This window comes from Salmo salar, unplaced genomic scaffold (genome assembly GCF_905237065.1).
Source record: "Salmo salar unplaced genomic scaffold, Ssal_v3.1, whole genome shotgun sequence".
NCBI lineage: Eukaryota > Metazoa > Chordata > Actinopteri > Salmoniformes > Salmonidae > Salmo > Salmo salar.
Genome location: NW_025548960.1, coordinates 32,501 through 60,348, shown reverse-complemented (window position 1 = coordinate 60,348; position 27,848 = coordinate 32,501). Strand labels below are relative to the sequence as shown.

The 27,848-nt window shown below is 38.8% G+C and overlaps 26 non-coding genes and 3 pseudogenes across 26 annotated transcripts; all 29 read left to right on the top strand.

Moving 5' to 3' along the window:
• Window positions 1–55: 55 nt before the first annotated feature.
• On the top strand, window positions 56–174 carry LOC123734198 (5S ribosomal RNA). Its single transcript, XR_006764497.1, has one exon. It is a non-coding gene; the product is annotated as a 5S ribosomal RNA (ribosomal RNA).
• A 409-nt stretch (window positions 175–583) lies between these two features.
• On the top strand, window positions 584–702 carry LOC123734988 (5S ribosomal RNA). The gene has a single exon (XR_006765173.1). It is a non-coding gene; the product is annotated as a 5S ribosomal RNA (ribosomal RNA).
• Window positions 703–843: 141 nt separating this feature from the next.
• On the top strand, window positions 844–961 carry LOC123734484 (uncharacterized; annotated as a pseudogene).
• Window positions 962–1,100: 139 nt separating this feature from the next.
• LOC123734976 (5S ribosomal RNA) lies at window positions 1,101–1,219 on the top strand. The gene has a single exon (XR_006765161.1). It is a non-coding gene; the product is annotated as a 5S ribosomal RNA (ribosomal RNA).
• A 409-nt stretch (window positions 1,220–1,628) lies between these two features.
• Window positions 1,629–1,747, top strand: LOC123734965 (5S ribosomal RNA). The gene has a single exon (XR_006765150.1). It is a non-coding gene; the product is annotated as a 5S ribosomal RNA (ribosomal RNA).
• A 139-nt stretch (window positions 1,748–1,886) lies between these two features.
• Window positions 1,887–2,005, top strand: LOC123734197 (5S ribosomal RNA). Its single transcript, XR_006764496.1, has one exon. It is a non-coding gene; the product is annotated as a 5S ribosomal RNA (ribosomal RNA).
• Window positions 2,006–2,144: 139 nt separating this feature from the next.
• Window positions 2,145–2,263, top strand: LOC123734196 (5S ribosomal RNA). Its single transcript, XR_006764495.1, has one exon. It is a non-coding gene; the product is annotated as a 5S ribosomal RNA (ribosomal RNA).
• Window positions 2,264–2,672: 409 nt separating this feature from the next.
• On the top strand, window positions 2,673–2,791 carry LOC123734954 (5S ribosomal RNA). Its single transcript, XR_006765139.1, has one exon. It is a non-coding gene; the product is annotated as a 5S ribosomal RNA (ribosomal RNA).
• Window positions 2,792–2,930: 139 nt separating this feature from the next.
• LOC123734483 (uncharacterized) lies at window positions 2,931–3,048 on the top strand (annotated as a pseudogene).
• Window positions 3,049–3,187: 139 nt separating this feature from the next.
• LOC123734482 (uncharacterized) lies at window positions 3,188–3,305 on the top strand (annotated as a pseudogene).
• A 409-nt stretch (window positions 3,306–3,714) lies between these two features.
• Window positions 3,715–3,833, top strand: LOC123734943 (5S ribosomal RNA). Its single transcript, XR_006765128.1, has one exon. It is a non-coding gene; the product is annotated as a 5S ribosomal RNA (ribosomal RNA).
• A 139-nt stretch (window positions 3,834–3,972) lies between these two features.
• LOC123734932 (5S ribosomal RNA) lies at window positions 3,973–4,091 on the top strand. The gene has a single exon (XR_006765117.1). It is a non-coding gene; the product is annotated as a 5S ribosomal RNA (ribosomal RNA).
• Window positions 4,092–4,500: 409 nt separating this feature from the next.
• Window positions 4,501–4,619, top strand: LOC123734921 (5S ribosomal RNA). Its single transcript, XR_006765106.1, has one exon. It is a non-coding gene; the product is annotated as a 5S ribosomal RNA (ribosomal RNA).
• Window positions 4,620–4,758: 139 nt separating this feature from the next.
• LOC123734910 (5S ribosomal RNA) lies at window positions 4,759–4,877 on the top strand. Its single transcript, XR_006765095.1, has one exon. It is a non-coding gene; the product is annotated as a 5S ribosomal RNA (ribosomal RNA).
• A 6,254-nt stretch (window positions 4,878–11,131) lies between these two features.
• LOC123734899 (5S ribosomal RNA) lies at window positions 11,132–11,250 on the top strand. The gene has a single exon (XR_006765084.1). It is a non-coding gene; the product is annotated as a 5S ribosomal RNA (ribosomal RNA).
• Window positions 11,251–11,389: 139 nt separating this feature from the next.
• LOC123734888 (5S ribosomal RNA) lies at window positions 11,390–11,508 on the top strand. The gene has a single exon (XR_006765073.1). It is a non-coding gene; the product is annotated as a 5S ribosomal RNA (ribosomal RNA).
• A 139-nt stretch (window positions 11,509–11,647) lies between these two features.
• On the top strand, window positions 11,648–11,766 carry LOC123734877 (5S ribosomal RNA). Its single transcript, XR_006765062.1, has one exon. It is a non-coding gene; the product is annotated as a 5S ribosomal RNA (ribosomal RNA).
• Window positions 11,767–12,175: 409 nt separating this feature from the next.
• LOC123734865 (5S ribosomal RNA) lies at window positions 12,176–12,294 on the top strand. Its single transcript, XR_006765050.1, has one exon. It is a non-coding gene; the product is annotated as a 5S ribosomal RNA (ribosomal RNA).
• Window positions 12,295–12,433: 139 nt separating this feature from the next.
• LOC123734854 (5S ribosomal RNA) lies at window positions 12,434–12,552 on the top strand. Its single transcript, XR_006765039.1, has one exon. It is a non-coding gene; the product is annotated as a 5S ribosomal RNA (ribosomal RNA).
• Window positions 12,553–12,691: 139 nt separating this feature from the next.
• Window positions 12,692–12,810, top strand: LOC123734843 (5S ribosomal RNA). Its single transcript, XR_006765028.1, has one exon. It is a non-coding gene; the product is annotated as a 5S ribosomal RNA (ribosomal RNA).
• A 409-nt stretch (window positions 12,811–13,219) lies between these two features.
• Window positions 13,220–13,338, top strand: LOC123734832 (5S ribosomal RNA). Its single transcript, XR_006765017.1, has one exon. It is a non-coding gene; the product is annotated as a 5S ribosomal RNA (ribosomal RNA).
• A 139-nt stretch (window positions 13,339–13,477) lies between these two features.
• On the top strand, window positions 13,478–13,596 carry LOC123734821 (5S ribosomal RNA). The gene has a single exon (XR_006765006.1). It is a non-coding gene; the product is annotated as a 5S ribosomal RNA (ribosomal RNA).
• A 139-nt stretch (window positions 13,597–13,735) lies between these two features.
• On the top strand, window positions 13,736–13,854 carry LOC123734810 (5S ribosomal RNA). The gene has a single exon (XR_006764995.1). It is a non-coding gene; the product is annotated as a 5S ribosomal RNA (ribosomal RNA).
• Window positions 13,855–14,263: 409 nt separating this feature from the next.
• On the top strand, window positions 14,264–14,382 carry LOC123734799 (5S ribosomal RNA). The gene has a single exon (XR_006764984.1). It is a non-coding gene; the product is annotated as a 5S ribosomal RNA (ribosomal RNA).
• A 139-nt stretch (window positions 14,383–14,521) lies between these two features.
• Window positions 14,522–14,640, top strand: LOC123734946 (5S ribosomal RNA). The gene has a single exon (XR_006765131.1). It is a non-coding gene; the product is annotated as a 5S ribosomal RNA (ribosomal RNA).
• Window positions 14,641–14,779: 139 nt separating this feature from the next.
• Window positions 14,780–14,898, top strand: LOC123734788 (5S ribosomal RNA). Its single transcript, XR_006764973.1, has one exon. It is a non-coding gene; the product is annotated as a 5S ribosomal RNA (ribosomal RNA).
• Window positions 14,899–15,307: 409 nt separating this feature from the next.
• On the top strand, window positions 15,308–15,426 carry LOC123734285 (5S ribosomal RNA). Its single transcript, XR_006764584.1, has one exon. It is a non-coding gene; the product is annotated as a 5S ribosomal RNA (ribosomal RNA).
• An 11,970-nt stretch (window positions 15,427–27,396) lies between these two features.
• LOC123734777 (5S ribosomal RNA) lies at window positions 27,397–27,515 on the top strand. Its single transcript, XR_006764962.1, has one exon. It is a non-coding gene; the product is annotated as a 5S ribosomal RNA (ribosomal RNA).
• A 139-nt stretch (window positions 27,516–27,654) lies between these two features.
• On the top strand, window positions 27,655–27,773 carry LOC123734766 (5S ribosomal RNA). The gene has a single exon (XR_006764951.1). It is a non-coding gene; the product is annotated as a 5S ribosomal RNA (ribosomal RNA).
• The last annotated feature ends 75 nt before the right edge of the window (window positions 27,774–27,848 follow it).

Genomic DNA, 27,848 nt, shown 5'->3' with positions numbered 1-27,848 from the left:
TCTGTTTTATCAGACTCACTTTGACTATATATGTTGTAGCAAGAGATTGTTTCTCGCCTACGGCCATACCAGCCTGGGTACGCCCGATCTCGTCTGATCTCGGAAGCTAAGCAGGGTCGGGCCTGGTTAGTACTTGGATGGGAGACCGCCTGGGAATACCAGGTGCTGTAAGCATTTTGTCCACGAGGGTGTGCCCCTGCACTATTTCATCAGCAACACTGCCTTGTAGTAAGCATTTAATGATGAATTGACTAAATGCAGCTTCCTGCCTTTTTAATAGGATCAAATTTCCTTGTGTTTTCAATTAGCATCTGCCTTGTATTTATAAGACAAACAAGAATATTGTTGCTGAATGCAGCTTGTGTGTGCTTTGTGCTCCTTTGCCCTGTTCAAATGATGAAAGGAAATAAAGTTTGTATTTTATCCAACTACCTGTGCTAAAAAGTGATGGGAACAGTGTTTGTAATTTCTTCTACTTTTTCAGTGACACAAAGTTCAAGCTGCTTATCTAATTGGTGAAAATGCAATGTCTGTTTATCACACTCACTTTGACTATATATGTTGTAGCAAGAGATTGTTTCTCGCTTACGGCCATACCAGCCTGGGTACGCCCGATCTCGTCTGATCTCGGAAGCTAAGCAGGGTCGGGCCTGGTTAGTACTTGGATGGGAGACCGCCTGGGAATACCAGGTGCTGTAAGCATTTTGTCCACGAGGGTGTGCTCTTGCACTATTTCAGTCAGCAACAACTGCCTTGTATTAAGCATTTAATGATGAATTGACTAAATGTCTGTTTTATCAGACTCACTTTGACTATATATGTTGTAGCAAGAGATTGTTTCTCGCCACGGCCATACCAGCCTGGGTACGCCCGATCTCGTCTGATCTCGGAAGCTAAGCAGGGTCGGGCCTGGTTAGTACTTGGATGGGAGACCGCCTGGGAATACCAGGTGCTGTAAGCATTTTGTCCACGAGGGTGTGCTCTTGCACTATTTCATCAGCAACACTGCCTTGTATTAAGCATTTAATGATGAATTGACTAAATGTCTGTTTTATCAGACTCACTTTGACTATATATGTTGTAGCAAGAGATTGTTTCTCGCTTACGGCCATACCAGCCTGGGTACGCCCGATCTCGTCTGATCTCGGAAGCTAAGCAGGGTCGGGCCTGGTTAGTACTTGGATGGGAGACCGCCTGGGAATACCAGGTGCTGTAAGCATTTTGTCCACGAGGGTGTGCCCCTGCACTATTTCATCAGCAACACTGCCTTGTAGTAAGCATTTAATGATGAATTGACTAAATGCAGCTTCCTGCCTTTTTAATAGGATCAAATTTCCTTGTGTTTTCAATTAGCATCTGCCTTGTATTTATAAGACAAACAAGAATATTGTTGCTGAATGCAGCTTGTGTGTGCTTTGTGCTCCTTTGCCCTGTTCAAATGATGAAAGGAAATAAAGTTTGTATTTTATCCAACTACCTGTGCTAAAAAGTGATGGGAACAGTGTTTGTAATTTCTTCTACTTTTTCAGTGACACAAAGTTCAAGCTGCTTATCTAATTGGTGAAAATGCAATGTCTGTTTATCACACTCACTTTGACTATATATGTTGTAGCAAGAGATTGTTTCTCGCTTACGGCCATACCAGCCTGGGTACGCCCGATCTCGTCTGATCTCGGAAGCTAAGCAGGGTCGGGCCTGGTTAGTACTTGGATGGGAGACCGCCTGGGAATACCAGGTGCTGTAAGCATTTTGTCCACGAGGGTGTGCTCTTGCACTATTTCATCAGCAACACTGCCTTGTATTAAGCATTTAATGATGAATTGACTAAATGTCTGTTTTATCAGACTCACTTTGACTATATATGTTGTAGCAAGAGATTGTTTCTCGCCTACGGCCATACCAGCCTGGGTACGCCCGATCTCGTCTGATCTCGGAAGCTAAGCAGGGTCGGGCCTGGTTAGTACTTGGATGGGAGACCGCCTGGGAATACCAGGTGCTGTAAGCATTTTGTCCACGAGGGTGTGCTCTTGCACTATTTCATCAGCAACACTGCCTTGTATTAAGCATTTAATGATGAATTGACTAAATGTCTGTTTTATCAGACTCACTTTGACTATATATGTTGTAGCAAGAGATTGTTTCTCGCCTACGGCCATACCAGCCTGGGTACGCCCGATCTCGTCTGATCTCGGAAGCTAAGCAGGGTCGGGCCTGGTTAGTACTTGGATGGGAGACCGCCTGGGAATACCAGGTGCTGTAAGCATTTTGTCCACGAGGGTGTGCCCCTGCACTATTTCATCAGCAACACTGCCTTGTAGTAAGCATTTAATGATGAATTGACTAAATGCAGCTTCCTGCCTTTTTAATAGGATCAAATTTCCTTGTGTTTTCAATTAGCATCTGCCTTGTATTTATAAGACAAACAAGAATATTGTTGCTGAATGCAGCTTGTGTGTGCTTTGTGCTCCTTTGCCCTGTTCAAATGATGAAAGGAAATAAAGTTTGTATTTTATCCAACTACCTGTGCTAAAAAGTGATGGGAACAGTGTTTGTAATTTCTTCTACTTTTTCAGTGACACAAAGTTCAAGCTGCTTATCTAATTGGTGAAAATGCAATGTCTGTTTATCACACTCACTTTGACTATATATGTTGTAGCAAGAGATTGTTTCTCGCTTACGGCCATACCAGCCTGGGTACGCCCGATCTCGTCTGATCTCGGAAGCTAAGCAGGGTCGGGCCTGGTTAGTACTTGGATGGGAGACCGCCTGGGAATACCAGGTGCTGTAAGCATTTTGTCCACGAGGGTGTGCTCTTGCACTATTTCATCAGCAACACTGCCTTGTATTAAGCATTTAATGATGAATTGACTAAATGTCTGTTTTATCAGACTCACTTTGACTATATATGTTGTAGCAAGAGATTGTTTCTCGCCACGGCCATACCAGCCTGGGTACGCCCGATCTCGTCTGATCTCGGAAGCTAAGCAGGGTCGGGCCTGGTTAGTACTTGGATGGGAGACCGCCTGGGAATACCAGGTGCTGTAAGCATTTTGTCCACGAGGGTGTGCTCTTGCACTATTTCATCAGCAACACTGCCTTGTATTAAGCATTTAATGATGAATTGACTAAATGTCTGTTTTATCAGACTCACTTTGACTATATATGTTGTAGCAAGAGATTGTTTCTCGCCACGGCCATACCAGCCTGGGTACGCCCGATCTCGTCTGATCTCGGAAGCTAAGCAGGGTCGGGCCTGGTTAGTACTTGGATGGGAGACCGCCTGGGAATACCAGGTGCTGTAAGCATTTTGTCCACGAGGGTGTGCCCCTGCACTATTTCATCAGCAACACTGCCTTGTAGTAAGCATTTAATGATGAATTGACTAAATGCAGCTTCCTGCCTTTTTAATAGGATCAAATTTCCTTGTGTTTTCAATTAGCATCTGCCTTGTATTTATAAGACAAACAAGAATATTGTTGCTGAATGCAGCTTGTGTGTGCTTTGTGCTCCTTTGCCCTGTTCAAATGATGAAAGGAAATAAAGTTTGTATTTTATCCAACTACCTGTGCTAAAAAGTGATGGGAACAGTGTTTGTAATTTCTTCTACTTTTTCAGTGACACAAAGTTCAAGCTGCTTATCTAATTGGTGAAAATGCAATGTCTGTTTATCACACTCACTTTGACTATATATGTTGTAGCAAGAGATTGTTTCTCGCTTACGGCCATACCAGCCTGGGTACGCCCGATCTCGTCTGATCTCGGAAGCTAAGCAGGGTCGGGCCTGGTTAGTACTTGGATGGGAGACCGCCTGGGAATACCAGGTGCTGTAAGCATTTTGTCCACGAGGGTGTGCTCTTGCACTATTTCATCAGCAACACTGCCTTGTATTAAGCATTTAATGATGAATTGACTAAATGTCTGTTTTATCAGACTCACTTTGACTATATATGTTGTAGCAAGAGATTGTTTCTCGCTTACGGCCATACCAGCCTGGGTACGCCCGATCTCGTCTGATCTCGGAAGCTAAGCAGGGTCGGGCCTGGTTAGTACTTGGATGGGAGACCGCCTGGGAATACCAGGTGCTGTAAGCATTTTGTCCACGAGGGTGTGCCCCTGCACTATTTCATCAGCAACACTGCCTTGTAGTAAGCATTTAATGATGAATTGACTAAATGCAGCTTCCTGCCTTTTTAATAGGATCAAATTTCCTTGTGTTTTCAATTAGCATCTGCCTTGTATTTATAAGACAAACAAGAATATTGTTGCTGAATGCAGCTTGTGTGTGCTTTGTGCTCCTTTGCCCTGTTCAAATGATGAAAGGAAATAAAGTTTGTATTTTATCCAACTACCTGTGCTAAAAAGTGATGGGAACAGTGTTTGTAATTTCTTCTACTTTTTCAGTGACACAAAGTTCAAGCTGCTTATCTAATTGGTGAAAATGCAATGTCTGTTTATCACACTCACTTTGACTATATATGTTGTAGCAAGAGATTGTTTCTCGCTTACGGCCATACCAGCCTGGGTACGCCCGATCTCGTCTGATCTCGGAAGCTAAGCAGGGTCGGGCCTGGTTAGTACTTGGATGGGAGACCGCCTGGGAATACCAGGTGCTGTAAGCATTTTGTCCACGAGGGTGTGCTCTTGCACTATTTCATCAGCAACACTGCCTTGTATTAAGCATTTAATGATGAATTGACTAAATGTCTGTTTTATCAGACTCACTTTGACTATATATGTTGTAGCAAGAGATTGTTTCTCGCTTACGGCCATACCAGCCTGGGTACGCCCGATCTCGTCTGATCTCGGAAGCTAAGCAGGGTCGGGCCTGGTTAGTACTTGGATGGGAGACCGCCTGGGAATACCAGGTGCTGTAAGCATTTTGTCCACGAGGGTGTGCTCTTGCACTATTTCATCAGCAACACTGCCTTGTATTAAGCATTTAATGATGAATTGACTAAATGTCTGTTTTATCAGACTCACTTTGACTATATATGTTGTAGCAAGAGATTGTTTCTCGCTTACGGCCATACCAGCCTGGGGGCGCTAATCCTTGATTGGAGAAGTGACGACAGGTGCGAGTAATTGAGCTGTGAGTGTTTGCTTGAGAGTGTTTGCTCGAGAGCTATTTTCGTTTCTTTTTTGGATTTTGCAATATAATTTATTGTTTTTTCATTTGGATAGTTTTTAGTTTTGTTTAGTTTTCCCCCCTGCAGTTTTGCTGCCTGGGGGAGGTTTTTTCGCTTTCATTTTTGATTCACAATGACGGACAACATGGCAACGACAAACGGAACGGACAAAGACAACGAAAATGCGCAACGGAAGGAAAACGAAAATAGAAGGAATGAAATATGGCAAAGAATACACGGTGGCAATTGAGTTGGTGGGAGAAGAAAAGGTGACGACGATGGAATTACTGCGAGCAATTAAGGAGACGTGTGGAGAGGTGGTGGGATGCCGAATGAAAGGAGATAAGAAGTATGAAATTACGATGAAAAACGGAAAAGGTAAAGAACGGCTAATGGACGGTTTAAGGATAAAGGACAACAGGATTATGGCGAGAGATGTGAATGTTAATGAATTGGTGGTGTCTTTTATGAATCTACCCGGTATACATCGAAGACAAAGTGATACTGGACAAGCTGAGTAGCTGGGGAGTAACGGCCGTCTCGGAGATAAGGAGGAGAGTTTGGCCTGGAACGGAGGTGGTTGACGGAACACGGTTCTGTAAAGTTAAATTTACGGAAAAAGTCAAATCATTGCCATATTCCACAAAAATTGAGACGCTGGAAGGAGCTGAATACTTCAGGGTGATCCATGACAAGCAGGTCAGAGTTTGTCGATTGTGCATACAACCTGGGCACATAGTTAAAGATTGCCCTGAATTCAAGTGTTTCAAGTGCGGCAATCAAGGCCATTATGCGAGAGAGTGTGTCGGAGAGAAGGAAAGGAATGTTTGTGGAAGATGCAGAAAGAGATTGGCGGAATGCAACTGTGGAGAAGTTATGACTGAAGAGGGGAGTCAAGTACTATTCGAGGAAGCAGTTGTATCATCGCAAGAAGGAGAAGAAGATGGAGGAGATGACGTGGTGGAAGGTGGAGAGACGGAGGAAGGAAGAAGGGAGAAGAAGGAAGACCAGAAGATTAACGAAATTGGGAGCAGTATGGATTCGGAAATAAGAAGGTGGAGTTTTCAGGAGGAGAGGGGAAGTGGACTGGGGGGAAGCACGGGGGACTCACAGGTTTTAGGGGGAAAGCACAGCACAAACAAGTACCTCGGGGGGTGAAGAAATGGAGAGGGTCTTAAGTTTAATGACAATAACAGAGACGGGTATGAACACGGGGAGCACAACGACTACTACACGTGAGACGGAGATGAACATTCCAGAAACGGCGGAGAACACGGGGAGCACAACGAACATTCCAGAATCGGCGATGAACACGGGGAGCACAACGAGCATTCCAGAATCGGCGATGAACACGGGGAGCACAACGGATGAGGGTGTAAAGAAGAAAAGTTGGCTGGATGAAATGGACTTGGAGGAGATATCGGACTCGGATGATGGGGAAAAATTTGAAAGAATGAGAGGAGGATACAGGAAGAGGAAAGCAGCGGAGGGGGGGGAGAGAAAGGGTGGAAGAGGAAAGAAACTGGATAAAAGGTAGAGGATAATGAAATTATATTTTATAATTTTATTATTTATTAGTATGGTCACAATAATGTCGATAAATGCGAATGGGTTGAGAACAATAGGAAAATTTAATAGAATAGTACACATAAAGAATTCTGATATTTTATGTATTCAAGAGACGCACTGGGATAATATGTGTGTTTTAGAAATTCAGAAAATATGGAGGGATTTTATTTATGTAAACAATGGTAGGGGGAATTCATGTGGGGTTGCAATTTTAATAAGGAAGGATGTAGTAGAAAATGTGAAGAAGATATATAATGATAATAATGGGAGGATTTTAATTTTAGATTTTGAATATATGAGTAGGGTTTTTAGGATTATAAATATTTATGCGCCGAATAATGAAATAGAGAGAAGGAATTTATTTTTAGAATTAGCGAAATGGTGCAAGGGAAACTGTATTTTAGTTGGGGATTTTAATGTAAAAATGGATAGACTAGATATGACAAGGGGAGCTATTTTTAGAAGTGACGTATCTAGGGGGGTTTTAAGGAAGATGATGGTTGAAAACAATTTAATTGATATATGGAGGGAGGAGAATCCGAATAAGAGAGAATTTTCTAGAAGGCAGGTGGTTTTAGGGGAATTGAAACAGACACGGATAGATTTGGTTTTAGTAAATGAAGGGTTAAGGAATTTTATGAAGGATATTAAATATATTTTTACAACTTTTAGTGATCATGCTGGGTTAACATTTTCGGTGGGGTTAGATAAGGAAAGGAAAGGGGGGGGAATATGGTGTATGAATGCAGGGTATCTAGGTGATGAGGAATACGGGAAACAACTTAAATCTTTGATAGAAGATGAAATGGAGGATAAGCAAAAAGGGAATGATAAGTGCAAGTGGTGGGAAAATGTTAAAGAAAAAATAAAAGTTTTTAGTATTAGATATGCAAGGAAGCAGAGGAGTAGGATGACAAGAGCAGAAAATTATTTAAGAACAAAATTGAATGAAGAAATGAAGAAATGTGATAGTGATCCTGATTATACTATTGAAAAGTTTTTAGATTTAAAAGCAAAATTGAGCAAATGTGAAATAGAGAAGTGTAAGGGTGCAATTATAAGAAGTAGGGCAAAATATGTTTTAGAAGGGGAGAAATGTACCTCGTTTTTTCTTGGTTTAGAAAAAACTAAACAGACGAAATCATATATTAGTGAGATTGAAAATGTAAAGGGTGAAGTGGTAAATGATTATGTTGAAATATTAGAAACTGTACAGAATTTTTATAAGGATTTATTTAAGAAAGGGGAGGTGGATGAGGGGTGTGTAAAAGAGATTTTAAGTAGTGTGGATGTGCAAATTGGTGTTGAAGATAAGCAAATGTGTGATAGGAAGATAACAATGGATGAAGTGAAAGATGCAATTAAGGGTTTACAAATAAATAAAAGTCCTGGAGTAGATGGACTAATTGCAGAGTTTTATAAAATGTATGAAAGTATTTTAGCACCTATTTTATTAGAAGTATATCAATATATGGAAGACAATGATACTGTTTCAGATTCCATGGTGACAGGGCTGATATCGATTTTATATAAAAATAAGGGGAGCAAACTGAAACTAGAAAATTATAGGCCAATTAGTTTATTAAACTCAGATTATAAGATTTTAGCTAAGATACTGGCAAATAGGATGAAGATGGTTTTAAATGATATTATAGCACCTACACAAAATTATAGTGTGCCTGGAAGAGATATAGCAGATACCATAACTACACTTAGAGATGTGATAAATAAAATGAATAGTGACAAGATGGGGGGGAATTGTTTTAAGTATAGATTTTAATAAAGCTTTTGACAGGGTGGAACATGATTTTATGTTTAGGGTACTGGAAAAGTATGGGTTTGGAAATGGTATAATAAGATGGATAAAATTATTATATAGAAAGGCTAAAAGTAGGGTTAAATGTAATGGGGTTTTAACAGATTCTTTTATTCTTGAGAGGTCAGTGAGACAGGGGTGCCCTTTATCAGCTTTATTGTTTGTTTTATCGGTAGAACCCTTAGCGGCATACCTTAAAAAGATCATTTTATAAATTGTGTAGAGACTCCGCAAGGAGGTTTTAGTTTAATTCATCAATATGCAGACGATACCACAATTACAGTCAGAGATGAGGGAAGTGTTAAAAGGGTGATGGAGTGTTTTAAAGTATATGAGAAAGCCTCAGGAGCTAAAGTGAATATGGAGAAGTCAGTAATAATGTATGTTGGGAAGAATAATGAGGGGACTTTTCCTTTTAAGGTGGTAAATGATTATTTTAAGGTGTTAGGTGTGTTTTTAGGGGTGAAGGAACAAGAAGCTAGGGATCTGACATGGAGTGGGGTTATAAATAAAGTTAGGAAGGTAGTAAATATGTGGAGGGGGAGGGCTTTGAAATTAAAAGGGAAAGTAATTGTTGTAAATTCCTTGCTGATGTCAATTTTTATTCATGTCATGAACGTTTTAGATGTACCAGAATGGGTTTTATCTGAAATGAATACGATTTTAGTTGATTTTTTATGGGATGGGAAAGGAGCGAAAATTTCTTTTAAAACATTGATTGCAGGATATGAGGAGGGGGGTTTGAAGTTGGTGGATTTAAATGTAAGGAAAAAAGCAATTAGAGTTAAAATGGTACGGAAATATTTATATGGTGAACTAGATTATGGATGGAAAAGATTTTTTAAGGAGTATTTGCAGGAGGTTGGGAGGATGGGGGACAATGGTTTATTGATGTGCATGAAAAAGAAATGTTAAGTAATATACCATTGTTTTATAGAGAAGTGTTTGAAGCTTGGGGGGAGTTTTTACCAAATATTTATTATGAGTGTACCATTTTAGACAATATTTTAAATCAGCCAATTTTCTTAAATCCCAAGATACAATATAATAATAAGATGTTGTTTTGTAAATATTTTATGAGGGCTGGGATGAGACAGATTGGGGATATTTTATACGAGGTCATTCCAGGGTTTCTTACTGTACAAGCGATTTATGATAATGTTTGTGAAGTAGAAGATGAAATAAGTAAAACTACAATAGAAAATATGTATAAGAGAATTTTAGGGTGTATTCCTGAAGAATGGGTGCTTTTAATAAATACAGAGGTGGTTGAGAGAGCTAAGGGTTTACCGGTTTTATATTATGAAAGTAATGGGGAGAAACATGTTTTATCAGGTTTGAAAGTTAAAAAGATTTATGAAAAATGTATTTTAAGAGAGATAAAAGCTCCTGCTTCAGAAAAAGTGTGGTCTAGGGTATTTGTAAATATAGATGTAAAATCAATATGGAAGAATGTCAATGTCAAATATAATTCTATAGAATGTGAAGATAATGATTTTAAATTGAAACATAATAGGATTTTTACGAACGTGGTTTTACATCAAATAAATAGAGACATTAAAAGAGAATGTGATATTTGTGGTACGGAGGTGGAAAATTTTATGCACTTTTTTATTGAATGTAGTAGATTACAAGGGTTTCATGAGTTTATAAAGGGGCTTTTAGAACAACATTGGGGAGAAGATATTGTAAATGGGGTTGAGTGGAGGAGGTTGTTTCTATTTGGTATAAATGGAAAAAGCAAAGTTTTTAATATTAATTTGATGAATTTTGTTCTTAGCCATGCTAGATACGCTGTAAGACAAAGAAGGAATTTAGGACATTATGAAGGGAAAATTGTGAGTGTGGAGGTTTTATTTAAAAGTATTTTAGAGAAAGATATTGAACTAATATATAAATATGGAGGATATAATTTTGAAAAACTGTTTGTGTGGGGGAGCACTTTTATCGAAATTGATCAAAATGGAAAACTTGCTTTTAATTATTAATTGGTTTTATTTTCTTTTCTTTTTTTGATTTTGTAAAAGGATGAATTGTTCATCCTTTTTTATTATTATTGTTTGAATATTGTAAATATTATGTGTTTTTTCATAATAAAAGATAAAAAAAAAAAGGTACGCCCGATCTCGTCTGATCTCGGAAGCTAAGCAGGGTCGGGCCTGGTTAGTACTTGGATGGGAGACCGCCTGGGAATACCAGGTGCTGTAAGCATTTTGTCCACGAGGGTGTGCTCTTGCACTATTTCATCAGCAACACTGCCTTGTATTAAGCATTTAATGATGAATTGACTAAATGCAGCTTCCTGCCTTTTTAATAGGATCAAATTTCCTTGTGTTTTCAATTAGCATCTGCCTTGTATTTATAAGACAAACAAGAATATTGTTGCTGAATGCAGCTTGTGTGTGCTTTGTGCTCCTTTGCCCTGTTCAAATGATGAAAGGAAATAAAGTTTGTATTTTATCCAACTACCTGTGCTAAAAAGTGATGGGAACAGTGTTTGTAATTTCTTCTACTTTTTCAGTGACACAAAGTTCAAGCTGCTTATCTAATTGGTGAAAATGCAATGTCTGTTTATCACACTCACTTTGACTATATATGATGTAGCAAGAGATTGTTTCTCGCTTACGGCCATACCAGCCTGGGTACGCCCGATCTCGTCTGATCTCGGAAGCTAAGCAGGGTCGGGCCTGGTTAGTACTTGGATGGGAGACCGCCTGGGAATACCAGGTGCTGTAAGCATTTTGTCCACGAGGGTGTGCTCTTGCACTATTTCATCAGCAACACTGCCTTGTATTAAGCATTTAATGATGAATTGACTAAATGTCTGTTTTATCAGACTCACTTTGACTATATATGTTGTAGCAAGAGATTGTTTCTCGCTTACGGCCATACCAGCCTGGGTACGCCCGATCTCGTCTGATCTCGGAAGCTAAGCAGGGTCGGGCCTGGTTAGTACTTGGATGGGAGACCGCCTGGGAATACCAGGTGCTGTAAGCATTTTGTCCACGAGGGTGTGCTCTTGCACTATTTCATCAGCAACACTGCCTTGTATTAAGCATTTAATGATGAATTGACTAAATGTCTGTTTTATCAGACTCACTTTGACTATATATGTTGTAGCAAGAGATTGTTTCTCGCTTACGGCCATACCAGCCTGGGTACGCCCGATCTCGTCTGATCTCGGAAGCTAAGCAGGGTCGGGCCTGGTTAGTACTTGGATGGGAGACCGCCTGGGAATACCAGGTGCTGTAAGCATTTTGTCCACGAGGGTGTGCCCCTGCACTATTTCATCAGCAACACTGCCTTGTAGTAAGCATTTAATGATGAATTGACTAAATGCAGCTTCCTGCCTTTTTAATAGGATCAAATTTCCTTGTGTTTTCAATTAGCATCTGCCTTGTATTTATAAGACAAACAAGAATATTGTTGCTGAATGCAGCTTGTGTGTGCTTTGTGCTCCTTTGCCCTGTTCAAATGATGAAAGGAAATAAAGTTTGTATTTTATCCAACTACCTGTGCTAAAAAGTGATGGGAACAGTGTTTGTAATTTCTTCTACTTTTTCAGTGACACAAAGTTCAAGCTGCTTATCTAATTGGTGAAAATGCAATGTCTGTTTATCACACTCACTTTGACTATATATGTTGTAGCAAGAGATTGTTTCTCGCTTACGGCCATACCAGCCTGGGTACGCCCGATCTCGTCTGATCTCGGAAGCTAAGCAGGGTCGGGCCTGGTTAGTACTTGGATGGGAGACCGCCTGGGAATACCAGGTGCTGTAAGCATTTTGTCCACGAGGGTGTGCTCTTGCACTATTTCATCAGCAACACTGCCTTGTATTAAGCATTTAATGATGAATTGACTAAATGTCTGTTTTATCAGACTCACTTTGACTATATATGTTGTAGCAAGAGATTGTTTCTCGCTTACGGCCATACCAGCCTGGGTACGCCCGATCTCGTCTGATCTCGGAAGCTAAGCAGGGTCGGGCCTGGTTAGTACTTGGATGGGAGACCGCCTGGGAATACCAGGTGCTGTAAGCATTTTGTCCACGAGGGTGTGCTCTTGCACTATTTCATCAGCAACACTGCCTTGTATTAAGCATTTAATGATGAATTGACTAAATGTCTGTTTTATCAGACTCACTTTGACTATATATGTTGTAGCAAGAGATTGTTTCTCGCTTACGGCCATACCAGCCTGGGTACGCCCGATCTCGTCTGATCTCGGAAGCTAAGCAGGGTCGGGCCTGGTTAGTACTTGGATGGGAGACCGCCTGGGAATACCAGGTGCTGTAAGCATTTTGTCCACGAGGGTGTGCCCCTGCACTATTTCATCAGCAACACTGCCTTGTAGTAAGCATTTAATGATGAATTGACTAAATGCAGCTTCCTGCCTTTTTAATAGGATCAAATTTCCTTGTGTTTTCAATTAGCATCTGCCTTGTATTTATAAGACAAACAAGAATATTGTTGCTGAATGCAGCTTGTGTGTGCTTTGTGCTCCTTTGCCCTGTTCAAATGATGAAAGGAAATAAAGTTTGTATTTTATCCAACTACCTGTGCTAAAAAGTGATGGGAACAGTGTTTGTAATTTCTTCTACTTTTTCAGTGACACAAAGTTCAAGCTGCTTATCTAATTGGTGAAAATGCAATGTCTGTTTATCACACTCACTTTGACTATATATGTTGTAGCAAGAGATTGTTTCTCGCTTACGGCCATACCAGCCTGGGTACGCCCGATCTCGTCTGATCTCGGAAGCTAAGCAGGGTCGGGCCTGGTTAGTACTTGGATGGGAGACCGCCTGGGAATACCAGGTGCTGTAAGCATTTTGTCCACGAGGGTGTGCTCTTGCACTATTTCATCAGCAACACTGCCTTGTATTAAGCATTTAATGATGAATTGACTAAATGTCTGTTTTATCAGACTCACTTTGACTATATATGTTGTAGCAAGAGATTGTTTCTCGCTTACGGCCATACCAGCCTGGGTACGCCCGATCTCGTCTGATCTCGGAAGCTAAGCAGGGTCGGGCCTGGTTAGTACTTGGATGGGAGACCGCCTGGGAATACCAGGTGCTGTAAGCATTTTGTCCACGAGGGTGTGCTCTTGCACTATTTCATCAGCAACACTGCCTTGTATTAAGCATTTAATGATGAATTGACTAAATGTCTGTTTTATCAGACTCACTTTGACTATATATGTTGTAGCAAGAGATTGTTTCTCGCTTACGGCCATACCAGCCTGGGTACGCCCGATCTCGTCTGATCTCGGAAGCTAAGCAGGGTCGGGCCTGGTTAGTACTTGGATGGGAGACCGCCTGGGAATACCAGGTGCTGTAAGCATTTTGTCCACGAGGGTGTGCCCCTGCACTATTTCATCAGCAACACTGCCTTGTAGTAAGCATTTAATGATGAATTGACTAAATGCAGCTTCCTGCCTTTTTAATAGGATCAAATTTCCTTGTGTTTTCAATTAGCATCTGCCTTGTATTTATAAGACAAACAAGAATATTGTTGCTGAATGCAGCTTGTGTGTGCTTTGTGCTCCTTTGCCCTGTTCAAATGATGAAAGGAAATAAAGTTTGTATTTTATCCAACTACCTGTGCTAAAAAGTGATGGGAACAGTGTTTGTAATTTCTTCTACTTTTTCAGTGACACAAAGTTCAAGCTGCTTATCTAATTGGTGAAAATGCAATGTCTGTTTATCACACTCACTTTGACTATATATGTTGTAGCAAGAGATTGTTTCTCGCTTACGGCCATACCAGCCTGGGTACGCCCGATCTCGTCTGATCTCGGAAGCTAAGCAGGGTCGGGCCTGGTTAGTACTTGGATGGGAGACCGCCTGGGAATACCAGGTGCTGTAAGCATTTTGTCCACGAGGGTGTGCTCTTGCACTATTTCATCAGCAACACTGCCTTGTATTAAGCATTTAATGATGAATTGACTAAATGTCTGTTTTATCAGACTCACTTTGACTATATATGTTGTAGCAAGAGATTGTTTCTCGCTTACGGCCATACCAGCCTGGGTACGCCCGATCTCGTCTGATCTCGGAAGCTAAGCAGGGTCGGGCCTGGTTAGTACTTGGATGGGAGACCGCCTGCGAATACCAGGTGCTGTAAGCATTTTGTCCACGAGGGTGTGCTCTTGCACTATTTCATCAGCAACACTGCCTTGTATTAAGCATTTAATGATGAATTGACTAAATGTCTGTTTTATCAGACTCACTTTGACTATATATGTTGTAGCAAGAGATTGTTTCTCGCTTACGGCCATACCAGCCTGGGTACGCCCGATCTCGTCTGATCTCGGAAGCTAAGCAGGGTCGGGCCTGGTTAGTACTTGGATGGGAGACCGCCTGGGAATACCAGGTGCTGTAAGCATTTTGTCCACGAGGGTGTGCCCCTGCACTATTTCATCAGCAACACTGCCTTGTAGTAAGCATTTAATGATGAATTGACTAAATGCAGCTTCCTGCCTTTTTAATAGGATCAAATTTCCTTGTGTTTTCAATTAGCATCTGCCTTGTATTTATAAGACAAACAAGAATATTGTTGCTGAATGCAGCTTGTGTGTGCTTTGTGCTCCTTTGCCCTGTTCAAATGATGAAAGGAAATAAAGTTTGTATTTTATCCAACTACCTGTGCTAAAAAGTGATGGGAACAGTGTTTGTAATTTCTTCTACTTTTTCAGTGACACAAAGTTCAAGCTGCTTATCTAATTGGTGAAAATGCAATGTCTGTTTATCACACTCACTTTGACTATATATGTTGTAGCAAGAGATTGTTTCTCGCTTACGTCCATACCAGCCTGGGTACGCCCGATCTCGTCTGATCTCGGAAGCTAAGCAGGGTCGGGCCTGGTTAGTACTTGGATGGGAGACCGCCTGGGAATACCAGGTGCTGTAAGCATTTTGTCCACGAGGGTGTGCTCTTGCACTATTTCATCAGCAACACTGCCTTGTATTAAGCATTTAATGATGAATTGACTAAATGTCTGTTTTATCAGACTCACTTTGACTATATATGTTGTAGCAAGAGATTGTTTCTCGCTTACGGCCATACCAGCCTGGGGGCTCTAATCCTTGATTGGAGAAGTGACGACAGGTGCGAGTAATTGAGCTGTGAGTGTTTGCTTGAGAGTGTTTGCTCGAGAGCTATTTTCGTTTCTTTTTGGATTTTGCAATATAATTTATTGTTTTTTCATTTGGATAGTTTTTAGTTTTGTTTAGTTTTCCCCCCTGCAGTTTTGCTGCCTGGGGAGGTTTTTTCGCTTTCATTTTTGATTCACAATGACGGACAACATGGCAACGACAAACGGAACGGACAAAGACAACGAAAATGCGCAACGGAAGGAAAACGAAAAAGGAGGAATGAAATATGGAAAAGAATACACGGTGGCAATTGAGTTGGTGGGAGAAGAAAAGGTGACGACGATGGAATTACTACGAGCAATTAAGGAGACGTGTGGAGAGGTGGTGGGATGCCGAATGAAAGGAGATAAGAAATATGAAATTACGATGAGAAACGGAAAAGGTAAAGAACGGCTAATGGACGGTATACGGATAAAGGACAACAAGATACTGGCGAGAGATGTGAATATTAATGAATTGGTGGTGTCTTTTATGAATCTACCGGTATATATAGAAGATAAAGTGATACTGGACAAGTTGAGAAGCTGGGGAGTAACGGCCGTATCGGAGATAAGGAGGAGAGTTTGGCCTGGAACGGAGGTGGTTGACGGAACAAGGTTCTGTAAAGTTAAATTTACGGAAAAAGTCACATCATTGCCATATTCCACAAAAATTGAGACGCTGGAAGGAGCTGAATACTTCAGGGTGATCCATGACAAGCAGGTCAGAGTTTGTCGATTGTGCATACAACCTGGGCACATAGTTAAAGATTGCCCTGAATTCAAGTGTTTCAAGTGCGGCAATCAAGGCCATTATGCGAGAGAGTGTGTCGGAGAGAAGGAAAGGAATGTTTGTGGTAGATGCAGAAAGAGATTGGCGGAATGCAACTGTGGAGAAGTTATGACTGAAGAGGGGAGTCAAGTACTATTCGAGGAAGCAGTTGTATCGTCGGAAGAAGGAGAAGAAGATGGAGGAGATGATGTGGTGGAAGGTGGAGAGACGGAGGAAGGAAGAAGGGAGAAGAAGGAAGACCAGAAGATTAACGAAATTGGGAGCAGCATGGATTCAGAAATAAGAAGATGGAGTTTTCAGGAGGAGGGGGAAGTGGACTGGGGGGAAGCTCGGGGGACTCACGGGTTTTGGGGGAAAGCACAGCACAAACAAGTACCTCGGGGGGTGAAGAAATGGAGAGGGTTTTAAGTTTAATGACAATAACAGAGACGGGTATGAACACGGGGAGCACAACGACGACAATATATGAGACGGAGATGAACACGGGGAGCACAACGAACATTTCAGAAACGGCGATGAACACGGGGAGCACAACGACGACTACACATGAGACGGAGATGAACATTCCAGAAACGGCGGAGAACACGGGGAGCACAACGAACATTCCAGAATCGGCGATGAACACGGGGAGCACAACGGACGAGGGTGTAAAGAAGAAAAGTTGGCTGGATGAAATGGACTTGGAGGAGATATCGGACTCGGATGATGGGGAAAAGTTTGAAAGAATGAGAGGAGGATACAGGAAGAGGAAAGCAGCGGAGGGGGGGAGAGAAAGGGTGGAAGAGGAAAGAAACTGGATAAAAGGTAGAGGATAATGAAATTATATATTATAATTTTATTATTTATTAGTATGGTCACAATAATGTCGATAAATGCGAATGGGTTGAGAACAATAGGAAAATTTAATAGAATAGTACACATAAAGAATTCTGATATTTTATGTATTCAAGAGACGCACTGGGATAATATGTGTGTTTTAGAAGTACAGAAAATATGGAGGGATTTTATTTATGTAAACAATGGTAGGGGGAATTCATGTGGGGTTGCAATTTTAATAAGGAAGGATGTAGTAGAAAATGTGAAGAAGATATATAATGATAATAATGGGAGGATTTTAATTTTAGACTTTGAGTATATGAGTAGGGTTTTTAGGATTATAAATATTTATGCGCCGAATAATGAAATAGAGAGAAGGAATTTATTTTTAGAATTAGCGAAATGGTGCAAGGGAAACTGTATTTTAGTTGGGGATTTTAATGTAAAAATGGATAGACTAGATATGACAAAGGGAGCTATTTTTAGAAGTGACGTATCTAGGGGGGTTTTAAGGAAGATGATGGTTGAAAACAATTTAATTGATATATGGAGGGAGGAGAATCCTAATAAGAGAGAATTTTCTAGAAGGCAGGTGGTTTTAGGGGAATTGAAACAGACACGGATAGATTTGGTTTTAGTAAATGAAGGGTTAAGGAATTTTATGAACGATATTAAATATATTTTTACAACTTTTAGTGATCATGCTGGGTTAACATTTTCGGTGGGGTTAGATAAGGAAAGGAAAGGGGGGGGAATATGGTGTATGAATGCAGGGTATCTAGGTGATGAGGAATACGGGAAACAACTTAAATCTTTGATAGAAGATGAAATGGAGGATAAGCAAAAAGGGAATGATAAGTGCAAGTGGTGGGAAAATGTTAAAGAAAAAATAAAAGTTTTTAGTATTAGATATGCAAGGAAGAAGAGGAGTAGGATGACAAGAGCAGAAAATTATTTAAGAACAAAATTGAATGAAGAAATGAAGAAATGTGATAGTGATCCTGATTATACTATTGAAAAGTTTTTAGATTTAAAAGAAAAATTGAGCAAATGTGAAATAGATAAGTGTAAGGGTGCAATTATAAGAAGTAGGGCAAAATATGTTTTAGAAGGGGAGAAATGTACGTCGTTTTTTCTTGGTTTAGAGAAAACTAAACAGACGAAATCATATATTAGTGAGATTGAAAATGTAAAGGGTGAAGTGGTAAATGATTATGTTGAAATATTAGAAACTGTACAGAATTTTTATAAGGATTTATTTAAGAAAGGGGAGGTGGATGAGGGGTGTGTAAAAGAGATTTTAAGTAGTGTGGATGTGCAAATTGGTGTTGAGGATAAGCAAATGTGTGATAGGGAGATAACAATGGATGAAGTGAAAGATGCAATTAAGGGTTTACAAATAAATAAAAGTCCTGGAGTAGATGGACTAATTGCAGAGTTTTATAAAATGTATGAAAGTATTTTAGCACCTATTTTATTAGAAGTATATCAATATATGGAAGACAATGATACTGTTTCAGATTCCATGGTGACAGGGCTGATATCGATTTTATATAAAAATAAGGGGAGCAAACTGAAACTAGAAAATTATAGGCCAATTAGTTTATTAAACTCAGATTATAAGATTTTAGCTAAGATACTGGCAAATAGGATGAAGATGGTTTTAAATGATATTATAGCACCTACACAAAATTATAGTGTGCCTGGAAGAGATATAGCAGATACCATAACTACACTTAGAGATGTGATAAATAAAATGAATAGCGACAAGATGGGGGGGATTGTTTTAAGTATAGATTTTAATAAAGCTTTTGACAGGGTGGAACATGATTTTATGTTTAGGGTACTGGAAAAGTATGGGTTTGGAAATGGAATTATAAGATGGATAAAATTATTATATAGAAAGGCTAAAAGTAGGGTTAAATGTAATGGGGTTTTAACAGATTCTTTTATTCTTGAGAGATCAGTGAGACAGGGGTGCCCTTTATCAGCTTTATTGTTTGTTTTATCGGTAGAACCCTTAGCGGCATACCTTAAAAAAGATCATTTTATAAATTGTGTAGAGACTCCGCAAGGAGGTTTTAGTTTAATTCATCAATATGCAGACGATACAACAATTACAGTTAGAGATGAGGGTAGTGTTAAAAGGGTGATGGAGTGTTTTAAAGTATATGAGAAAGCCTCAGGAGCAAAAGTGAATATGGAGAAGTCAGTAATAATGTATGTTGGGAAGAATAATGAGGGGACTTTTCCTTTTAAGGTGGTAAATGATTATTTTAAGGTGTTAGGTGTGTTTTTAGGGGTGAAGGAACAAGAAGCTAGGGATCTGACATGGAGTGGGGTTATAAACAAAGTTAGGAAGGTGGTAAATATGTGGAGGGGGAGGGCTTTGAAATTAAAAGGGAAAGTAATTGTTGTAAATTCCTTGCTGATGTCAATTTTTATTCATGTCATGAACGTTTTAGATGTACCAGAATGGGTTTTATCTGAAATGAATACGATTTTAGTTGATTTTTTATGGGATGGGAAAGGAGCGAAAATTTCTTTTAAAACTTTGATTGCAGGTTATGAGGAGGGGGGTTTGAAGTTGGTAGATTTAAATGTGAGGAAAAAAGCAATTAGAGTTAAAATGGTACGGAAATATTTATATGGTGAACTAGATTATGGATGGAAAAGATTTTTTAAGGAGTATTTGCAGGAGGTTGGGAGGATGGGGGACAATGGTTTATTGATGTGCATGAAAAAGAAATGTTAAGTAATATACCATTGTTTTATAGAGAAGTGTTTGAAGCTTGGGGGGAGTTTTTACCAAATATTTATTATGAGTGTACCATTTTAGACAATATTTTAAATCAGCCAATTTTCTTAAATCCCAAGATACAATATAATAATAAGATGTTGTTTTGTAAATATTTTATGAGGGCTGGGATGAGACAGATTGGGGATATTTTATACGAGGTCATTCCAGGGTTTCTTACTGTACAAGCGATCTATGATAATGTTTGTGAAGTAGAAGATGAAATAAGTAAAACTACAATAGAAAAAATGTATAAGAGAATTTTAGGGTGTATTCCTGAAGAATGGGTGCTTTTAATAAATACAGAGGTGGTTGAGAGAGCTAAGGGTTTACCGGTTTTATATTATGAAAGTAATGGGGAGAAACATGTTTTATCAGGTTTGAAAGTTAAAAATATTTATGAAAAATGTATTTTAAGAGAGATAAAAGCTCCTGCTTCAGAAAAAGTGTGGTCTAGGGTATTTGTAAATATAGATGTAAAATCAATATGGAAGAATGTCAATGTCAAATATAATTCTATAGAATGTGAAGATAATGATTTTAAATTGAAACATAATAGGATTTTTACGAACGTGGTTTTACATCAAATAAATAGAGACATTAAAAGAGAATGTGATATTTGTGGTACGGAGGTGGAAAATTTTATGCACTTTTTTATTGAATGTAGTAGATTACAAGGGTTTCATGAGTTTATAAAGGGGCTTTTAGAACAACATTGGGGAGAAGATATTGTAAATGGGGTTGAGTGGAGGAGGTTGTTTCTATTTGGTATAAATGGAAAAAGCAAAGTTTTTAATATTAATTTGATGAATTTTGTTCTTAGCCATGCTAGATACGCTGTAAGACAAAGAAGGAATTTAGGACATTATGAAGGGAAAATTGTGAGTGTGGAGGTTTTATTTAAAAGTATTTTAGAGAAAGATATTGAACTAATATATAAATATGGAGGATGTAATTTTGAAAAACTGTTTGTGTGGGGGAGCACTTTTATCGAAATTGATCAAAATGGAAAACTTGCTTTTAATTATTAATTGGTTTTAGTGGATGATTGTGTTTTTTAATTGGTTTTATTTTCTTTTCTTTTTTGATTTTGTAAAAGGATGAATTGTTCATCCTTTTTATTATTATTGTTTGAATATTGTAAATATTATGTGTTTTTTCATAATAAAAGATTAAAAAAAAAAAAAAAGGTACGCCCGATCTCGTCTGATCTCGGAAGCTAAGCAGGGTCGGGCCTGGTTAGTACTTGGATGGGAGACCGCCTGGCAATACCAGGTGCTGTAAGCATTTTGTCCACGAGGGTGTGCTCTTGCACTATTTCATCAGCAACACTGCCTTGTAGTAAGCATTTAATGATGAATTGACTAAATGTCTGTTTTATCAGACTCACTTTGACTATATATGTTGTAGCAAGAGATTGTTTCTCGCTTACGGCCATACCAGCCTGGGGGCGCTAATCCTTGATTGGAGAAGTGACGACAGGTGCGAGTAATTGAGCTGTGAGTGTTTGCTTGAGAGTGTTTGCTCGAGAGCTATTTTCGTTTCTTTTTTGGATTTTGCAATATAATTTATTGTTTTTTCATTTGGATAGTTTTTAGTTTTGTTTAGTTTTCCCCCCCTGCAGTTTTGCTGCCTGGGGGAGGTTTTTTCGCTTTCATTTTTGATTCACAATGACGGACAACATGGCAACGACAAACGGAACGGACAAAGACAACGAAAATGCGCAACGGAAGGAAAACGAAAAAGGAGGAATGAAATATGGAAAAGAATACACGGTGGCAATTGAGTTGGTGGGAGAAGAAAAGGTGACGACGATGGAATTACTACGAGCAATTAAGGAGACGTGTGGAGAGGTGGTGGGATGCCGAATGAAAGGAGATAAGAAATATGAAATTACGATGAGAAACGGAAAAGGTAAAGAACGGCTAATGGACGGTATACGGATAAAGGACAACAAGATACTGGCGAGAGATGTGAATATTAATGAATTGGTGGTGTCTTTTATGAATCTACCGGTATATATAGAAGATAAAGTGATACTGGACAAGTTGAGAAGCTGGGGAGTAACGGCCGTATCGGAGATAAGGAGGAGAGTTTGGCCTGGAACGGAGGTGGTTGACGGAACAAGGTTCTGTAAAGTTAAATTTACGGAAAAAGTCACATCATTGCCATATTCCACAAAAATTGAGACGCTGGAAGGAGCTGAATACTTCAGGGTGATCCATGACAAGCAGGTCAGAGTTTGTCGATTGTGCATACAACCTGGGCACATAGTTAAAGATTGCCCTGAATTCAAGTGTTTCAAGTGCGGCAATCAAGGCCATTATGCGAGAGAGTGTGTCGGAGAGAAGGAAAGGAATGTTTGTGGTAGATGCAGAAAGAGATTGGCGGAATGCAACTGTGGAGAAGTTATGACTGAAGAGGGGAGTCAAGTACTATTCGAGGAAGCAGTTGTATTGTCGGAAGAAGGAGAAGAAGATGGAGGAGATGATGTGGTGGAAGGTGGAGAGACAGAGGAAGGAAGAAGGGAGAAGAAGGAAGACCAGAAGATTAACGAAATTGGGAGCAGCATGGATTCAGAAATAAGAAGATGGAGTTTTCAGGAGGAGGGGGGAGTGGACTGGGGGAAGCTCGGGGGACTCACGGGTTTTAGGGGAAAGCACAGCACAAACAAGTAACTCGGGGGGTGAAGAAATGGAGAGGGTTTTAAGTTTAATGACAATAACAGAGACGGGTATGAACACGGGGAGCACAACGACGACAATATATGAGACGGAGATGAACACGGGGAGCACAACGAACATTCCAGAAACGGCGATGAACACGGGGAGCACAACGACGACTACACATGAGACGGAGATGAACATTCCAGAAACGGCGGAGAACACGGGGAGCACAACAAACATTCCAGAATCGGCGATGAACACGGGGAGCACAACGGACGAGGGTGTAAAGAAGAAAAGTTGGCTGGATGAAATGGACTTGGAGGAGATATCGGACTCGGATGATGGGGAAAAGTTTGAAAGAATGAGAGGAGGATACAGGAAGAGGAAAGCAGCGGAGGGGGGGGAGAGAAAGGGTGGAAGAGGAAAGAAACTGGATAAAAGGTAGAGGATAATGAAATTATATTTTATAATTTTATTATTTATTAGTATGGTCACAATAATGTCGATAAATGCGAATGGGTTGAGAACAATAGGAAAATTTAATAGAATAGTACACATAAAGAATTCTGATATTTTATGTATTCAAGAGACGCACTGGGATAATATGTGTGTTTTAGAAGTACAGAAAATATGGAGGGATTTTATTTATGTAAACAATGGTAGGGGGGAATTCATGTGGGGTTGCAATTTTAATAAGGAAGGATGTAGTAGAAAATGTGAAGAAGATATATAATGATAATAATGGGAGGATTTTAATTTTAGACTTTGAGTATATGAGTAGGGTTTTTAGGATTATAAATATTTATGCGCCGAATAATGAAATAGAGAGAAGGAATTTATTTTTAGAATTAGCGAAATGGTGCAAGGGAAACTGTATTTTAGTTGGGGATTTTAATGTAAAAATGGATAGACTAGATATGACAAGGGGAGCTATTTTTAGAAGTGACGTATCTAGGGGGGTTTTAAGGAAGATGATGGTTGAAAACAATTTAATTGATATATGGAGGGAGGAGAATCCTAATAAGAGAGAATTTTCTAGAAGGCAGGTGGTTTTAGGGGAATTGAAACAGACACGGATAGATTTGGTTTTAGTAAATGAAGGGTTAAGGAATTTTATGAAGGATATTAAATATATTTTTACAACTTTTAGTGATCATGCTGGGTTAACATTTTCGGTGGGGTTAGATAAGGAAAGGAAAGGGGGGGGAATATGGTGTATGAATGCAGGGTATCTAGGTGATGAGGAATACGGGAAACAACTTAAATCTTTGATAGAAGATGAAATGGAGGATAAGCAAAAAGGGAATGATAAGTGCAAGTGGTGGGAAAATGTTAAAGAAAAAAATAAAAGTTTTTAGTATTAGATATGCAAGGAAGAAGAGGAGTAGGATGACAAGAGCAGAAAATTATTTAAGAACAAAATTGAATGAAGAAATGAAGAAATGTGATAGTGATCCTGATTATACTATTGAAAAGTTTTTAGATTTAAAAGAAAAATTGAGCAAATGTGAAATAGAGAAGTGTAAGGGTGCAATTATTAGAAGTAGGGCAAAATATGTTTTAGAAAGGGAGAAATGTACGTCGTTTTTTCTTGGTTTAGAGAAAACTAAACAGATGAAATCATATATTAGTGAGATTGAAAATGTAAAGGGTGAAGTGGTAATTGATTATGTTGAAATATTAGAAACTGTACAGAATTTTTATAAGGATTTATTTAAGAAAGGGGAGGTGGAGGAGGGGTGTGTAAAAGAGATTTTAAGTAGTGTGGATGTGCAAATTGGTGTTGAGGATAAGCAAATGTGTGATAGGAAGATAACAATGGATGAAGTGAAAGATGCAATTAAGGGTTTACAAATAAATAAAAGTCCTGGAGTAGATGGACTAATTGCAGAGTTTTATAAAATGTATGAAAGTATTTTAGCACCTATTTTATTAGAAGTATATCAATATATGGAAGACAATGATACTGTTTCAGATTCCATGGTGACAGGGCTGATATCGATTTTATATAAAAATAAGGGGAGCAAACTGAAACTAGAAAATTATAGGCCAATTAGTTTATTAAACTCAGATTATAAGATTTTAGCTAAGATACTGGCAAATAGGATGAAGATGGTTTTAAATGATATTATAGCACCTACACAAAATTATAGTGTGCCTGGAAGAGATATAGCAGATACCATAACTACACTTAGAGATGTGATAAATAAAATGAATAGCGACAAGATGGGGGGGAATTGTTTTAAGTATAGATTTTAATAAAGCTTTTGACAGGGTGGAACATGATTTTATGTTTAGGGTACTGGAAAAGTATGGGTTTGGAAATGGTATTATAAGATGGATAAAATTATTATATAGAAAGGCTAAAAGTAGGGTTAAATGTAATGGGATTTTAACAGATTCTTTTATTCTTGAGAGATCAGTGAGACAGGGGTGCCCTTTATCAGCTTTATTGTTTGTTTTATCGGTAGAACCCTTAGCGGCATACCTTAAAAAGATCATTTTATAAATTGTGTAGAGACTCCGCAAGGAGGTTTTAGTTTAATTCATCAATATGCAGACGATACCACAATTACAGTCAGAGATGAGGGAAGTGTTAAAAGGGTGATGGAGTGTTTTAAAGTATATGAGAAAGCCTCAGGAGCTAAAGTGAATATGGAGAAGTCAGTAATAATGTATGATTGGAAGAATAATGAGGGGACTTTTCCTTTTAAGGTGGTAAATGATTATTTTAAGGTGTTAGGTGTGTTTTTAGGGGTGAAGGAACAAGAAGCTAGGGATCTGACATGGAGTGGGGTTATAAACAAAGTTAGGAAGGTAGTAAATATGTGGAGGGGGAGGGCTTTGAAATTAAAAGGGAAAGTAATTGTTGTAAATTCCTTGCTGTTGTCAATTTTTATTCATGTCATGAACGTTTTAGATGTACCAGAATGGGTTTTATCTGAAATGAATACGATTTTAGTTGATTTTTTATGGGATGGGAAAGGAGCGAAAATTTCTTTTAAAACATTGATTGCAGGTTATGAGGAGGGGGGTTTGAAGTTGGTGGATTTAAATGTAAGGAAAAAAGCAATTAGAGTTAAAATGGTACGGAAATATTTATATGGTGAACTAGATTATGGATGGAAAAGATTTTTTAAGGAGTATTTGCAGGAGGTTGGGAGGATGGGGGACAATGGTTTATTGATGTGCATGAAAAAAGAAATGTTAAGTAATATACCATTGTTTTATAGAGAAGTGTTTGAAGCTTGGGGGGAGTTTTTACCAAATATTTATTATGAGTGTACCATTTTAGACAATATTTTAAATCAGCCAATTTTCTTAAATCCCAAGATACAATATAATAATAAGATGTTGTTTTGTAAATATTTTATGAGGGCTGGGATGAGACAGATTGGGGATATTTTATACGAGGTCATTCCAGGGTTTCTTACTGTACAAGCGATTTATGATAATGTTTGTGAAGTGGAAGATGAAATAAGCAAAACTACAATAGATAATATGTATAAGAGAATTTTAGGGTGTATTCCTGAAGAATGGGTGCTTTTAATAAATACAGAGGTGGTTGAGAGAGCTAAGGGTTTACCGGTTTTATATTATGAAAGTAATGGGGAGAAACATGTTTTATCAGGTTTGAAAGTTAAAAAGATTTATGAAAAATGTATTTTAAGAGAGATAAAAGCTCCTGCTTCAGAAAAAGTGTGGTCTAGGGTATTTGTAAATATAGATGTAAAATCAATATGGAAGAATGTCAATGTCAAATATAATTCTATAGAATGTGAAGATAATGATTTTAAATTGAAACATAATAGGATTTTTACGAACGTGGTTTTACATCAAATAAATAGAGACATTAAAAGAGAATGTGATATTTGTGGTACGGAGGTGGAAAATTTTATGCACTTTTTTATTGAATGTAGTAGATTACAAGGGTTTCATGAGTTTATAAAGGGGCTTTTAGAACAACATTGGGGAGAAGATATTGTAAATGGGATTGAGTGGAGGAGGTTGTTTCTATTTGGTATAAATGGAAAAAGCAAAGTTTTTAATATTAATTTGATGAATTTTGTTCTTAGCCATGCTAGATACACTGTAAGACAAAGAAGGAATTTAGGACATTATGAAGGGAAAATTGTGAGTGTGGAGGTTTTATTTAAAAGTATTTTAGAGAAAGATATTGAACTAATATATAAATATGGAGGATGTAATTTTGAAAAACTGTTTGTGTGGGGGAGCACTTTTATCGAAATTGATCAAAATGGAAAACTTGCTTTTAATTATTAATTGGTTTTAGTGGATGATTGTGTTTTTTTTAATTGGGTTTTATTTTCTTTTCTTTTTAGATTTTGTAAAAGGATGAATTGTTCATCCTTTTTTATTATTATTGTTTGAATATTGTAAATATTATGTGTTTTTTCATAATAAAAGATAAAAAAAAAAAGGTACGCCCGATCTCGTCTGATCTCGGAAGCTAAGCAGGGTCGGGCCTGGTTAGTACTTGGATGGGAGACCGCCTGGGAATACCAGGTGCTGTAAGCATTTTGTCCACGAGGGTGTGCTCTTGCACTATTTCATCAGCAACACTGCCTTGTAGTAAGCATTTAATGATGAATTGACTAAATGTCTGTTTTATCAGACTCACTTTGACTATATATGTTGTAGCAAGAGATTGTTTCTCGCTTACGGCCATACCAGCCTGGGTACGCCCGATCTCGTCTGATCTCGGAAGCTAAGCAGGGTCGGGCCTGGTTAGTACTTGGATGGGAGACCGCCTGGGAATACCAGGTGCTGTAAGCATTTTGTCCACGAGGGTGTGCTCTTGCACTATTTCATCAGCAACACTGCCTTGTATTAAGCATTTAATGATGAATTGACTAAATGTCTGTTTTATCAGACTCACTTTGACTATATATGTTGTAGCAAGAGATTGTTTCTCGCTTACGGCCATACCAGCCTGGGTACGCCCGATCTCGTCTGATCTCGGAAGCTAAGCAGGGTCGGGCCTGGTTAGTACTTGGATGGGAGACCGCCTGGGAATACCAGGTGCTGTAAGCATTTTGTCCACGAGGGTGTGCTCTTGCACTATTTCATCAGCAACACTGCCTTGTAGTAAGCATTTAATGATGAATT